Raw genomic sequence first — 13,496 nt, 5'->3', positions numbered from 1 at the left:
CATGACTTCCTACTGCTGCAAGGAAAGTGTGAGTCCCCAGGTCCTTTCACAGCTCCTCATGACGGCACCCAACAGGGCTGAGAAACCAAACTCCAAGTCTCGGGATGCCTGGCAGAAATCTGGGGCACTGCCATCTAGCATTTTGGGGGAGGTAGTGTCCTGGAAAGACTGCCTTCCCCCATCCTCCATTTCATGGGCATCTTAGCCGTCTGCCACAATATATATTCATATTTTGGACCTGCATGGATAATAATAAGTTACCTCAAGTGCAATTTTTTAAGTTTTGTGACAAGACAGATTCCTTTATTAAATGACAGTTGAGTTTTGCCCTGTACAACATGGGTACCTGGTTTAAATTCACTGGCAAACTTGGCCCACTCCTGTAACACCCAGAGCACATGTAGAATTTCCAAGGTCGTTCAGGTCTTGATTTACTTTCCTCATTTTCAGTGGATAGTAAAGCTGCTTATTGATTCAGGACAAATCAGCATTTTGTGTGGTCTTATTTCTTCTTGCCAAACTAATAATAAATAACACATATAAGACTAACAACTCCTTAGTGAATCGTAGAGCGTATGAGAACATGAGGGCCACCATTAAGAAGGATATCAGGGAGGCTAAAAGGCAGTTGGAGAGAATTATAGCAGATAAGGCGAAAGACGACCCTAAGAGATTCTTTCAGTGTTTCAGTCAAGGAGGAGGTGAAGTGCATCAGGAATAGTAAAGGGGGATTAAAAAATACAGGCAGTGAAGGAGCAGATGCCCTAAACTCGTATCAGTCCTTCACATGTCAGGAAGTCGATAGACTCCCAGTGATAAAAGAGAATACTAAGGAGATACTGAGAGATTTATGATTAGAAGATCAAGAGTCCACCTTATGAGAAGATCTTAGCAATTGTAGTGGACTTGACACTATCAACTGCCAGACAGTGTTCAGAAGCCATTCAGAAGGCTAACAGCATGTCAGGTTATATAGCGCCTTTATTTGTGGAGTACAAGTCCCAGGAGGTTCTGCTCAACCTTCACTGGTGAGGCTTCATCTGGAGTCCTGTGTGCAGTTTTGTTCTCCGGGCTACAAAAAAGGACATAGCAGCGCTAGAGAAGGTCCAGAGAAGAGCGACTAGGCTGATTCAAGGCTACAGGGGATGAGCTATGAGGAAAGATTAAAAGAGCTGAGCCTTTACAGAGATGAAGAGGAGACCTGACTGAAGTGTGATGAAGCAAATTAGTCCAGTGGATCGAGACGGTGACTTGAAAATTAGTTCATTAAGAACACGGGGACACCGTTGGAAACTTGTGAAGGGTAAATGTCACAGAAACATTTTTCTTCACACAGACAAACACAGAAACATGGAGTAAGTGACCAAGTAGAGTGGTAGACAGAAGGAGTTTAGAGACTTTCAAACTCGACGTCATGTTTTTTCTTTAGAAGAATTAAGTGGATAGGAGTGGTAAGCTCTGTTGGGCTGAATGGCCTCCTCTTTTCTAGATTTTTCTAATGTTCTAATGTTAATATCCTGGACAGTCATGTTACCATGGATCTGTACTTTTAGGAAAAAAATTACTTTACTTACACCCCAAGGTTGTTCCTCTCATTAACTTTAAAACTCTTTTATCCATCCATTTTCCAACCCGTTTTTTTCATCAATAATGCCATTTACATGCTTGTTCCATATTTGAAGATATTAATTTATCATCAAACTATGTTACATATCACTTTCCTTATTACCTCTGGTAGGCAATACGGGGGCACCTGTATAGTAACAACGGGTGGAGTGACAGTCTTGTGTTCTTCAAATGTTGTCCGGCCAGGCGTTGCCGAGAAGATGTCCGAGTTCCTCTCGATCAGCGATAGCAATTCTGCTTTCTGGGTGTCAGTCAAATCAACCCCAATGGTGACTTCAGTCTGAGGAACCACTGTGGCCGTGACCAGGACTTTGTGACAGTCGTCCCACTCCTTTAAAAGATAAACATGTAAAATTTATAGGGACTTCTTCTGCCCAGGAATTCTGACTTCATAATTCACTGGGGACATATGTTTTTCTATCACTGCTGGCCCTTGCCTTTTCGGCCCAAAATTTATGTAGATCGGATGAGATCAGCACGCGATCCCCCTCTTAAACTTGTGGAGTTTACTTGTTTTGTCATAATGACATTTACTTGCGCTGCTGATGCTACACCACAATAGAGGACAATCTGGCAATCTGATCTTACAGCGAAACGACTCAGTCAACAAACCTCCTTCAGGGGGCATCTCGTGATTCCCCGTCCATTCATCCCGAAAAATATCCAACACCCCGCGTGGTCACCGGCCCAATAGTAGTTTGGAAGGACTAATTAAGATTGAAGCTTGCAGGGCCTTCTGGACAGCAAAGAGGAGGAAAGGTGCAACTGTATCCCAGGAAGACAGATTGTCATGGGCTACCTGCCGAATCATCTGTTTTAGGGTGAAATTAAATCGATGGAGTGTAACTGCTTAATTCTGAAACTTTCGCACAGCTGCTTCATGATGCGAGACATAAAGGGTGTGCCCTGATCAGTGAGAATCTCGCAAGGGATATCAATACGTGAGAACATATCTGAGAATGCTTTAACAATAGTTCAGGCATCCACCCATTGCAACACTGCTACTTCTGGGTATCTTGTGGCGTAATCGATTAACATGAACATATACTGAAAGCCACTTTTACTCTTGGGAAGTGGGTCAACAATATCTAATCCTGCCCTCTCAAAGGGGACATCTAAAATAGGCATCGGTACAAGGGGTGCCCTGGCGGGTCTGTGAGCAGAAACTATTTGATAGTCTGGACCGGCCTTTCAGAATTGCTCCACATCCCGACCCATATTCACCTAATAAAAGTGTTGAAATGCGTTCCTTCATCTTTTTCCGCTGAGGTGGCCCCCAAAACATGACTGTGAGTAATTTTTAAAACCTTCTCCTTATACTCACTTGGCACTACCAACTACTCGATACGTCCATCACCCATGCAAACAGAAATCACCTGATACAGAAAGCCATCCTTAAGTAAAAAATAAGGTGCTTTAAAATTCAAGTCCTTCCTCTTCAGATAATAAGAGTCATTTGTGATGTGGGCTCATCTGCATGCAAAATCCAAGTTGTTATCGGCTCATTGCAGGACAGCAAACTCTGCCTGGATGGCAGTATCTGCTTCCTCTGTGTTTAATGCAGCATTGCACTCACTTCCCACTGCTATTTAGTTTTCATCTGGGTCCATATTGAGTGTCCAGTCTGTGGAGGCTGTTGATGCAGAAAAGCTTGCCAGCTGTCCCAGGTTTTCACTTGAGGATTCGTCCCCCAGCTCGCTGAACAACACTGGTTCAAATTCAAACCCGTTTCCTTGACTGGCATTGTCTGTGGTGAGCCCCTCTCTATCCACTATGGGGGTAGTTCTGCAGTTGGCCAAGACTTGTGGGAAGAGGGCATTCCTTTTTCCTATTAGGAGTGGCCAAGGTGAGGTGTCAGATATGGTAGTCCAAACCTTAAAGTTATTCCCTTTTAATTTCAGAGGGAGTAATATTGTCTCTTTTGTTTTAATGTCCCCATGGACACAGCAGATGTTCACTTGGATGTCTGTGGTCTTATAAGAGGTCTGCAAGTCACGCCAGAACTATGCACAGGTTGCTACCAGAGTCCAACAGTGCTGAGCATTCCTGTCTGACCAACATAATAGAGAACTTAAAATTATCCTCTTTAACATCTCGGGGGAAACTTGGAGGTGCATACCAATGTTTGATCAGGTGGGAGGTGACACTCCTGAGTCAGATGTCCCAGATGATCTCAGCGAAAGCAGCTGCATTTAGTCTGCACTTTGGTGTTCACACTCTTGCATCTTCTACCCGTGGCGCTGACGACCCTGAAGGTCTGTGCTGGCTCAGTCAACATCAGGGTGAAGCCTGGGTAGCCCCGTTGTTTCCAGGTGGCTTGTTCCTCCTCTAGTCAGTGGATCAGATCCAGCTGCGAGTGAACGTCATTCCGTAGCATTTCATCACAAAAGCTCTCGTCAGGACTGCATCGATAGCGAGTTTCTCCACAATGTGAATAAGGTCCACTAATTCCTAGATCTGTTCTCATACAGAGGCGATCCTGATCAATATGCCACAGCTGAAACTGGAGCCCCTTGACCACCGGACTTGAAGCCGAGCAGAGTTTAATCTGTTGCTTTGTGTAGTCATAATCATCAAGACTTTCCGGAGGGAGATTCCATACAGCTTGGAGGGCCTCTCCGGTTAAAAACTGGTCCAAAAGAGCTGCCCAGGCTCCCCTGTCCCAGCACATCAATGTTGCCATATGTTCAAAGCAGAAGAGGAAACACACATGGTCATCTGAGGGAGCCATCTTCAGGTGCACATCTTGTGGCCGTGCCAAGGCAGGGGCAGCCATTGGAGCCTCACCTTGCTCTGGGTTTTGTTGTACTACTTTGGGATCCATTGTGTTAATGCGCACTTTAATATTCAAAGTCCTCGGGCTCCCCTTTATGTTTTATCCTAACTCTCAGCTCACCTGAATCAGCTGTTCAATATTATTACTGATTGCTTGGCTCTGTTGTAGAGGGGATTTTGAACAGAGCAAAAAGTTAGAGTGTTTGGGGGGGACTCGGGGCTGGGATGAAAATCCTTATTCAAAGAGATACAGTACTTGGAGTACAGTACACTGAGTATACATGCATTTACTGTAAACATGTTAAACACTTTAATTGCTTTTTGTTAAAAAAATTCCAACACATCACTGAAAAAGTATAACACTGATGATGTTCATTCAATGTAAAATTTCTCTTTCAAGCAACTTAAGATTAGTCATTTAGTGTTATAGCTTGAAATATTTGATTTCAGATCTCAATCAAAGTAAAAAAAAAATGTTTTTACCAAAGTAAGTTATGGTGGAGGGAATAAACATAAAAATCCTGTTTCAGTTAACCTAATATTTTAGGTTGTTCGTGTGCTGTGTTTGAGTTACCATTTGTATTTTCTTCCAGCGTGCTGGCTTTCCAAGCAAAAAAAAAGAACACTTTCCCGAGTGGAGTGGACGTGGCTATACAGGTCTGGTCAATTTCAGCAGCTGACTTTTATAACGGAGGATTTCTGGTAAGTAACCGTGTTTCTCAACTGTTAATTTTAAGTATAAGAACTCGCAATAAAACATACTTTCAAGATAGCTGTAGAAACATTTAATAATTTTTTATTGTATACTTAAGATTTACACTGCAAAATGCTTGTGTATTTTCACTAGATTTTTAAATAAATGTAAAAAGTACAGCATTGGAATGTGTTATGTTCATAATAGACAGACCTATAAATACCTGGGAGTGCAGCTGGATGATAAATTGGACCAATACTGATTCTCTGTGTAAGAAAGGTTATAGCCGACTATACTTCCTTAGAAGGTTGGCGTCCTTCAACATCTGAAATAAGATGCTGCAGATGTTCTATCAGATGGTTGTGGCGAGCGCCCTCTTCTACGGGGTGGTGTGCTGGGGAGACAGCATAAAGAAGACGCCTCATGCCTAGACAAACTGGTGAGGAAGGCAGGTTCTATTGTAGAAATGAAGCTGGACAGTTTGACATCCGTGGCAGAGCGACGGGCGCTGAGCAGACTCCTGTCAATCATGGAGAATCCACTGCATCCACTGAACAGGATCATCTCCAGACAGAGGAGCAGCTTCAGTAACAGACTGCTGTCACCGTCCTGCTCCACTGACAGACTGAGGAGATCGTTCCTCACCCACACTATGCGACTCTTCAATTCCACCCAGGGCAGTAAATGCTAACATTATTCAAAGTTATTGTCTGTTTTTACCTGCATTTTTATTACTCTTTAATTTAATATTGTTTTTTTTTTGTATCAGTATACTGCTGCTGGATTATGTGAATTTCCCCTTGGGATTAATAAAGTATCTATCTATCTATCTATCTATCTATCTATCTATCTATCTATCTATCTATCTATCTATCTATCTATCTATCTATCTATCTATCTATCTATCTACTATTTCAAATAGCATTAAAACAGGTTACAACCAATAAACCATTTTAAATTGTAACAACTTAAAAAATAGATTTACTTCAGTATAAAACAAGTGAATTGCACCCAATCACTCTAAATGATTTGCTTCAACTTAAAAATTGTGGGTTCAATAAGATAAAATGAATTAAATTGTTTCAGATTGAAAATATTAAGTGTGAATCATTACCTTAATTATTTTAAGTTGAATGGAGGTTATACTTTTTTCAGTGTAAAATCAATGTATGTCTTAGATCCATTTTCTAAAAACAAAAAGGTAAGTTTATATATACTATTTTACAAAAGATGCATCAGGTTAGAACGGCATCGACTATGCTAACTAACCGTGGCAGCAGCTCCCCTACTTGGTGTGTAACGATACGTGACAAGATGCTGGATTTGGGTCACATTGCAATCGAGTGAATAAAAATAAACTTTAACCAAGTGTAACATTTCTGAAGTATTCCAGCTTCAAAGTAATACATTCAGGGAGAAACTATTGATCATACAATCAAGATGTATTTGATATATTTGTTATTTTATTTCTTTTGAAGTTGATAGCTGTTCTGCACTACACACACGCGTTTCCATCCTTGTCCTGAATTCCTCCTCCTCACCCCCAATGTTGGCCGCACATACCCTGACTGAACTGAATAGCGTAATTTAGCAAGTGATTCTTGTGAAATGCTGAAGTTCATCAAGTGACTTACCTTTATCTTGCTGTTTTATCCCATCTTCTATATATTTTCTTCTTGTTTCTTTTCTCTTCTCCAGAAGGATATGTCCTTTTCTGTGACATATCTTTATTTGCAGCTTTTTGATGCAGAGAAGACCGTAACCTGATGTTAGTCATCTTTTACAATGCGTGTTCACGCACACGATTCGTGACACCAGCTTAACATAACATTGTGTTTTGTGTGATTACTGTAGACATAATATATCTCAAAATATTAAGATGTTCCCTTAAGGTTATAAAGTTCAATTATGGAAAATAAAAAGTCATGCATTAGCACAAGTAGATGTAAAGTTAATATGAACGTTTATGAGAATTAAACTTGTAAACTTTTACACAAATCAGGTATGCTAAGCAATTAAAGCATAAGCCATATTTCTTTTTTAGTGAGATCAGAAAGGAGCTACCAATATCTCAAAGCCCATGGATAAGGGGGAGAAAGATGAATGGAGTTAGCCAAAGGTCAGTAAAGAGGGAAAGCATACCGGTTGGGAGCTGGCCAAGAAATAAGGGTGGCAAGGAATGGCACTGAATGACAAGATACAAGAAATATTGGTGGCTACAAGGTCGGCCTGAAAGAGGCCATGCTAGAGAAGAGAATCGGGGTAAGCAGCGAATGAGATGCCGCTAGCGAAGTCAGGGTGATAAGAAATGGTTGTATATGATGTAAGTTTTGGCTCGATCGAGGCTCAGCTTGACTGGGTTGAGTCCATCTTATTGTTTATTGCAATAAAACTAGTTATTCTGTTTGCCTATCCTTCGACAACTTAGAGCCTTCTTTCAAGTTGAGAATCTCCGCTACCTTTTACGCTCCAACAGTACCAACACATGCAAGCAGCTGTTTAATGGATCTTGAAAGGACCCCGAGAAACGCCGCTCATCCCCTTTGTCTTTAAGGGGGAACGATGTCCTCATGAGTCTTCACACCGCCATCTTTCCTTTATTGATGCGCTCATCGCACCTCTTTTTAAACTTGAGGCGTTTGATGGCCAAGATGTGGTTTCCTTTGCGAACATATACGAAACGGACACAGGAGACACGAGTGAACAAGAATTGACCTAAGGCACTGGTTCCTGATATGCTGAGACTGTTCTTTTTCCTTAGTAAATAGAGAAAGTACGCATTTACATGTAATAATAAAGAATACATTGATATCTGTAACTTAACTGTTTCTCTTAGCTTTTAGATACATATTAGATATGTACAGTACCCTCGGCTGGTAGAGCAATTGGTTTTGTTTAGAATACATGTGGTGGGTTAGGGCAGAAAAAAAGAAGACACTAGTTATGGACATAACGATCGGACGCTGTTAGATAAGACGTTGGTTACCTGTACGTTACTGCCATCGGATATATAATAGTGATTACTACGCAAGTAGCTCAGGTCCACGTGGCTAATTTGCATATGAAATTAGAAATGTGCTGCAACCACAATACACAACAAGCGTTTGTTGGAGCGATAACACCCATCAGGAACACAGCACAAGCTACGAAATAATAAAAGTGAAAGATGTATCACTACAATTATAAGGCTTTCCTTTCTTCTTGGTGAAAAAAGAAAGCGCGAAGCATCCGCACAGATACCAGCAAAACAAAAAAGACCTGCCCGCTGAGCCGGAGCCATCACTTCAAACTTTGGAATGGGCCAGCCCAACGCCGCTGCTTCAGCCAATGTGTGCACCAACAGTGGAGCTCAGTGAGCGCAATGATCTGTATTTTATTCGCTTATTGTCACATTTATATTGCGCTATTCTAACTACTCAAAGTGCTTTACACATACGGGTTGGACTTCAACTACTGCTAATGATGTGACAGTGGTCATTCTTGCACCAGCATTCTCACCACCCATTAGCTATTAAGGTGGTGAAGGGGTGAGAGAAATTGTTAGCCAGTTAGAGACAGGGGATTATTAGGGGGCCAGAACGAACATGGTCATGGTGGAAAATGTAGCCAGAACAGTGAGGCACACTCTATTCTTTTCTAAATATTCCCAATGACTTTTATGATCACAGAGGGTCAGAATGTCAGTTTTACATCTCATCCAAAGGATGGTGCCAATGTTTACAACACAGTGTCACCATTACTACACAGGCAATTGGGAGCCACACACAGAGCACAGGGTAAGCACCCCTTGCTGGACTCATCAGCATATCTTCTAGTACCACCACAAGCTTCTTCCTAGTTAGTCTCCCGTCCAAGTACTGGCAGGGCCCAAACAAGCCTAACTTTATGTGGATTACGCAGTCTGAAGTTCAGGTGGGATGGTGGCACCAAACTTTTTCAATATAAAATGTGTGGGGTACAGCCCGCACACAGACAGGTAGACGTGACTTTATATCACCACACACGTTTATTTGCAAGTCCTATTTAGAATAAACACACACAACCCAGTGCCGCAGCACCAATCACCCACAAGTCCAGGCCCTCAACACAATGCCTTTCTCTCTCTTCAAGCCGCCTCCACTCCTCTCCACCAAGACTTCGTCTTCTTCCACCCGACTCCAGCTATCGCATGGAGGGAGGCGGCCCCTTTCATACACACCCAGATGTGCTCCAAGTGTCTTCCGATGAGCTTCCACCGGCACTCCCCAGTGTGGCGGAAGTACCAGCTCCGCACCTGGAAGCACTCCGGGTGTCCCAGCTCCTCTTCCCCCCAGCACTTCCGGGTGTGGTGGAAGTGCTGAGGTCCAGGGCTCCAAAGGCATTGGGGCGACCCCTAGTGGTGACCACGGGCCCCTATAGGGCTGAGCTTCAAAGCTCTGTACCCGTGGTCCCCAAAGCCACCAGGGCGGTCGCCCCTTCATGGTCTGGAGGAGGCGCAAGCCCTCCTCCGGTCCTCCTGGGCATCCCGGCTGGGTACCACCCCCAGCTGCGTGCCACAAATGTGACAAGTGCTCAACACCAATCAGTAATAAGCACCCTTTTGTGAACCTGTAGTATACCTGATGTTCCACTGTCTATGCTGCACCGGAACTATGAGTTTGAAAGGCAGCAGCCACCTGGGCAAGCAGACTGTGGATGAAATCCTTTTGACTGTAAAATGAATAGGATGGCCATTTTAGCAGTATACTCTGAAAGAGATGAACATGTTGACTGTAGGCTGTGGGTGGATGTCTGAAACCTTGGACGCAAACCATGAAAGAAGAGAGGTAGTCGCCTATGGGCAGAACAGGTACCCCAGTTGTAGGTGACCACAGGGAATACATAGACAGGACAGAGCAGACCCCAAGAGACAATGGACAAGAAGTCCTAGGAGAGAATCTGTTGCACTCCTCAAGGAGCCAAGCAGTTCAATAGTGGCGTGGCTCACAACCACACACCTGCATCTTTTACTCCACATATCCAAATCCAGCTGAGTCCATGCATTAATTATTATTAATAATAATAATAATAATAATAATAATAACTTGAGTAGGATTGATTTTTATTATTATTATTATTATTATTATTATTATTATTATTATTATTCATAAAGAAGGAAATAAAGTCCAGTATGCTTAAAAAAAAAACTCCTGCAAACACAAAGCTTCCATCACTTACTCCATGCACAAAAAAACATGCACACACATTAAAATCACCTGAAAATTTCAGTACGGCTAAAAAACCATAACTTCATTGAGAACAGCATTTATTGGCGTTGTCTTCATTTTCAGAGTGCCATACTTCAGTCTGTCCTCAGTGTTAAACAGTGTGTGCATCGAACTGGTGTGTATGTGGTACCAAATCCTAATCTGGTGTAAGACGGATGAAGCAGACCAGAGTTTCAGTAAAATTACTTAATTAACTGCTGAACGTTTCAAATAAGGATTCGTTGCAATGGCCTTGTAAAGCGGAATATCAATTTATTTGCAGACGTGTGTGTGGTTTCTGAAGCAGAAAAAATACTTCCATCCATCCATTATCCAACCCGCAATCTCCTAACAGAGGGTCACGGGGGTCTGCAATATTACATTAAATAGTTATCACAAAAATAAATGCCTTCAGTTTACTACAGACAGGCAACATCAAAAAAGGCCAGTAGATGGCGGTAGAAATGAACAGAGCGTGCCGTCGTTGGCAAAGACACTGAAAAGAAATGGCTAAACACGTTAAAGCTGTTCAGACATGGGGGACTTCACATAAACAGCGATTACCTGGTCTGTTTTCTAGAAGCACATATAAATGAATAAAGAAACAACATTTCTTGATGTACTGTATACAGTTTTAAACATTAAACTAAACACACTTCGACATAAAAGGTTCCCTGGTTACGTTAGTAAACGATCGTTAACGAACGATTACTGACAGAATCAAATGTGTTATATTTCTAATGGAACTAACAACAAAACATGTAACCTGCATAAAAAAATAGACGCACACAATATTAACGACTAATCAAATGCATGCTGCAATGTGAAGACTCGTATCGGGCACAAAGCTAACACCAGCAAATACCCACGCAAAACCAAAGTGCGTGATGACGCAACCAGGTAGCCGCCCCTAATTTTTAGGTCACGTAACTCACAGAGAGCTGAGACTTTTGCACACTCAGCATTAAACGACTTCACCGGAAGATAAAAACATTTCATTTCTGTTTGCATGCCATTTAAGGAAAGAAAAGAAGCAATTCAGATGAATGACGAAGAAATTCAGGGAAACAAATCTTTAAAAACCCATGTCTATTAAAAAGAAAGTAAAAGGAGTTAATTAGCAGCAAAAACAGGTCACTGATTAAGAAAAAAGGGTTAGATATAAAACCTGCAGCCACTGTGGCCCTCCAGGACCGGAGTTTAAGAACCCTGCCCTGTGGCATATAGGACGACTCTGGCATCTCTATACATATTATCCCCAACCCCATAGCACCAACCCTGCACTCTTAAAAGCCTGGTTCTTTAATGTCATGCTCGTTACTGGGTTGTGTAGTTCTTCGTAGTACTATAGCTGGAAAAAGCACCATTCCATTCTGGGAAGTGTTCTTTGCCTATGACGTTGGTTCTTTGTGCTTTGAAAAACTTCCTAATACGCGTAAAAAATTAAATTTTTAGTGTATGGTAGACTATAACAAAAACAGAGTAAAAACACCAGGATGTATAGTGTAAAGACAGCAGCAGTTAGTGACAGGAAAGTATGGCACCTGTCACAGTTCTTCATAACGCAGCCTGAGGTAAGGCACATTGTTAATGCCCGGTCAGCAACAAAATTAAGCTTATCAGCTCAGTCATAACAAACGCTTAATTCTCTCTCCCCAACTCTCTCTCTCTCACACATACACACACACAAACACACATACATATAGAAAACGTAAAAAAAACCAAAAAAACTTTAAAATACACAAACTATTTTTTTAAACATGTATAATACGAAATTAATTTTAAAAAAAGAATCTCAGCCCTATCATGCCTCCTGCGCTCTGGTCTTGGCGGTTTCAAACTAAATTACAAACCAAAAGACGCCTGCCATTTGAACTAAACGCGCGAGATTTGAAGGTAAGAGACTTTCAACAGACTTTGTGACCGACACCTTCAACAGATTCCAGAAATTAACAGTTTTACAGATTGACCACATCAGTACTGTACCGCGTCCCTCCTGGTCGTTACAATGCAACGCGATGTATATGAGAACCGAGCAGTCATATAAATAAAGCGAGCAAAAGGACGTCAAAAACAACAATCATGTCTCCTTATAGACACGGGTGTGCAAAGTAAAATTAAATGATAAATGCACGATCAGAATTTGAAATGTATCTTTGAGTAAAATTCTAAAGATTTTGTTGTAAGTACAGTATATGAGCATCTCTCAACTGGGCTTACATTTGAACATTTGGTAAAACATTCGCATATTTCTGTTGTCCAACATCACATTCGTTGCATTTTTACCATCACGACTTTTCTCTAGCAGAGATCACGTAGTTATCACGGTTTTCAAAGGCGGTATAAGCATAAAGCATTGGATGTGCGTGTAACTCTCAGGTTCACACTTTACTTTATTGGTTTAAAATGTCCTAAAGGTGAAGAAAAGTTACGTGATAATGTCGCCTTTACCAAAGTGCTGCCTACAATCTACATGCACGAGACGAATCACTGTTTGCTTAATTAAAATTAATTCCTCGATAAACTTATTTCAATTCCTCATAGGGTAATATTAATACCGCCTTTAAACTTGTATTGGCCATTTGGTATTTCAAGTTATTTTTAATTGCTAATTATTGAATACGACTCTATTGAGTATACTTTCAAAACTGGTATATTTAAGAAAACTGAACACCGATTAGTCACAGACCTTCCAGCACTAACACACATCGCTCGATGCCGGTTTTACATCCCTTCAATTTCAGTCTGCTGTGCATGAAAGCAGCAAGTTCATTACAAAGCCACCACCAGCTTCTTGTAAAGTGTTGTTAAAAAGCTCGGGTTTCATGGAATCTACTAACACGTGGAACTAAATTATGTCAAAGTTATTACTTTGAATCAAAACTGTGGTAAGTGGCTCTTGGATGAAGTAAATAAATTTTGAAATACTCCAGTTGTCAAATTAACCGAATCCTGAAAGTTTCGACATTATCTAAAGACAACCTGGCTGTTCTTGTTTGCTGTTTTTTGTCTTGTTATTTCACATTCTTGTTTGTTGCATCAGTTAATAAAGGAAACTCAGCGGCACTCCGTTGTGATCTTTCATTCAGCACACTGCGCTGAGCCGTGGCCACGCCCCCTTGGGCTCCACCTGCTCTTACGTCACTCAGAATTCTTAACTGAGTCACTGCCGGTGC

Source organism: Polypterus senegalus, chromosome 8 (assembly GCF_016835505.1).
Source record: "Polypterus senegalus isolate Bchr_013 chromosome 8, ASM1683550v1, whole genome shotgun sequence".
NCBI lineage: Eukaryota > Metazoa > Chordata > Cladistia > Polypteriformes > Polypteridae > Polypterus > Polypterus senegalus.
Note: the sequence above shows the minus strand (reverse complement) of the source record.